The sequence below is a fragment of the Elaeis guineensis genome, chromosome 3 (genome assembly GCF_000442705.2).
Source record: "Elaeis guineensis isolate ETL-2024a chromosome 3, EG11, whole genome shotgun sequence".
In the NCBI taxonomy this organism is placed as follows: Eukaryota; Viridiplantae; Streptophyta; class Magnoliopsida; order Arecales; family Arecaceae; genus Elaeis; species Elaeis guineensis.
The window spans coordinates 2220762-2223635 of NC_025995.2; positions in this window are offsets into that span (position 1 = coordinate 2220762).

Sequence of the window (2874 nt, forward strand, 5' to 3'; positions counted from 1 at the left end):
AACATGAACAAAGTCGAAGGCCCGGTTACTTAAAGATCGGATGGGGGTAGAGGTCCGCGCAACGGCCCTTATGTGCCCCTACAGCCTTGTTAGGAACAGAAGGAGAACCTCGTCCTAACATGAGCAAAGTTGAAGGCCCGATTACTTAAAGATCGGATGGGGGGAGAGACCCTTGCAGCGGCCCTTACGTGCCCTCACAGCCCTATTAAAAACAGAAGGAGAACCTCGTCCTAACATGAGCTGAAATTGACTGTCAGAAATAAGAGGAGAACCTCATCCTGATGCAAACAAAGATCCAGTCGATCAAGATCGGATGAGGAGGAAGGCCTCCTCAATGGCTCCTCTACGCTCTCACGACCCCGTTAAGAGCAGAGGAAAAACCCTCACTCGAACACACAAAAAAAAAGAAGAGAAAGGAGCTCTAAGGAAGCCCAGCTTCTTCCAACTTCGAGCTCTCAGTTTCGATCCTTATTAGGGATTGTCTCAAGTTTTCAACTTCTTCCTCTAGTTTCATCTTTCTCAGCAGCATATCCCGGTACATCTGGTAGAACCGTCGGCTCTTACCCTCCGACTCTCGAAGCCTCTTCCTCAGGACCTCGAACTCCGCCTCGGTATCTTTGACCGCCTGCTGCTCGTGGACCAGCTGAATTTTCAGCCGCTGCAGTTCGGCCTCCTCCCATCCAAGGGCCACAGACAGTTCTGCCACGGTCCCCCTCAAGGAGCGGAGCTCGTCGGAGCCTTATGCGGAGGCAAGCTGGACTCTCTCAGACAACTACCCCCGAAGGTGGGCAACTTCGTCAGTCATCGTCTGGAGCTTCCTTCGGTAGTCCTCTACTTGTCCGCTCTAGCCAACTCGGTAGGCATTGTAGTTCGCCTCAGCGTTCTGCAGCTGCATTTGAAGGTCGGAGAACTTCTTCGTCAGTCTCGATCGTGGTCGGCTTGGATTTTGAGCCAGGACGAGCTCCCTTTCAACTGGCCGATCTTCTCCCGTGCGGCCGTCAGCTCGACTTCAAGGGAACTGATCTTGGAAGCCTGAGTCCAAGATCGGTCGCTGGCACATTTTTGGAGTTCCTCAAGCTCCGTCACAAAGTCGGCCTTCCTCCGGGTGTATTCCATGAGACCCTTTCTGTGGAAGTCCTGAAAGCGAATAGCCTCTGCAGTGACTTCCGAATGGCTCTTCCTCAGTCGATGAAGTTCATTTTCCAGCTTTTTGGATTTCTTCATCAACTGACGAACTTTCCTTCTGAGGTCTCGGATCATCAACTTCAGAGGAACTCCCTGTGGCAGGGGAAGAGCTTCGGCAGGACACTGTCGTTGGGAGACAAAAGTGTCACGACTCAAATTAGTACAAGGAGACAAAAGAGAAGAAAAAGAATACAGAAAAAAAAGGGGGCCCTCTGTGAAGAAGAATCTAATTTCATTGATTAAATAATTTTCAAGAACAAGAGAATGAAGAAAAATCACCACAAAGAAAAAATACAAAGCTAGAGGTTCTGGACCTCTGGGGCAGAAGTGGAGGGGCTCGACGTCCCCGAAAGGTCGGCAGTGGCGGCCGCAGCGGTCAACGAGGTCCCGACTGGAGGAGGACCGACAGTAGTTTCGGATGGTCTGGCTTCATCGTCAGACGCCTCATCCAGGAAGCTGAGATCCAGTTCGAAAAACTTCCCAGCCACCTTCTCTTGGCAGAGTTCGAAACCCTTGATGAAGGCGTCCTGGCCGAACTGGACCTTTAGATCCTCCATCTCGGAGGAGGCCTTGAACTCCTCCACTGTTCGGGCCCCTGCCTCTGAGATCAGGGACGAAATTCGCACTTTCAGCTCGAAAACCTGTGCCTTCAACTTGAAAACCTGCATCTTCAGTTCGGAAACCTCGGCCTCAGCCTTCTTTCTCTCCTCCTCCAAGGCGGTCCTCAGATCAGACGAGGTTTGTCCCTCCTTTTCCAGCGCTTCCTGGAGACCTAGGACCTCGACGATCTTCTCCTTGAGGTGGGCGGCCCCAGCCAGGCGACCTTCCTCCACCCGAGCTGCCTCCCTCTTGGCGATCTTCACCGCCTCGACGTTGGCGACAAGCTGATGCCCAATCTGCAAAAAAGGTCGGGGAGTCAATATAAAGGTTGAAGAATAAATTAAGTAAAGAAGCAAGAAGGAGAAAAAAGTGAGTTAACCTACTTCGAAGAAAGATCCCAGAGAGTCCCAGACCCACAGCTCGGGATCAGCAAGGATGATCCTCTGGACGACCTCGGGCAGAATGCACCCTTCGACCAGCCTCTTTATTAAATCTCTGTTGTTGAAGGGATTTTACCCTAGGTCTTCCTCGGAGCCGCCAGCCCCCTCGACGGCAACCTTGCGACTGCGGCTCTTCCGAGCCGGGGTCTTCTTTCTCCTCCTCCCTTCGGCCCCGGGTGCCCCCTCGGGATGAGCCTCTGAAGCGAGATTCTCGATCGGGGGGCTCCTTGAAAGGGCTCGGGGGACTTCGAGTTCGGCGTCGGAGGGGACTTTGACGGTGACGGCCACTGGAGCAGGCACGGCCGAGCTTGTCCCTTCTATCCTAACTTTCTTCACCGACCCCGAAGTCGGGGCATCTTTTCTCTTGTGGGTCTTGAGACCCTGGGCTAACCTCCGAGCCACGCCTGCGTCCATGTCTGCAATAAAAGAAGATCAAGATGGCTCAGAGATGGAATAAGAGAAAGGGGAAGCAGCCAAAAAAAAATGGTACCGACAGGGTTAAGAGGATTCAGGCCGACGTTGAACAAAAGTTGTTCTTTCAGGAGTTCGGAGAGGAGGGGGGCTTGATAGGCCTCGAACTTTTTAGAGGCTTCGAGGTCGTCCCTTTCCAGGCTAGAAGTCCGACGGATGGAATCCCTTAGAGAGCCCC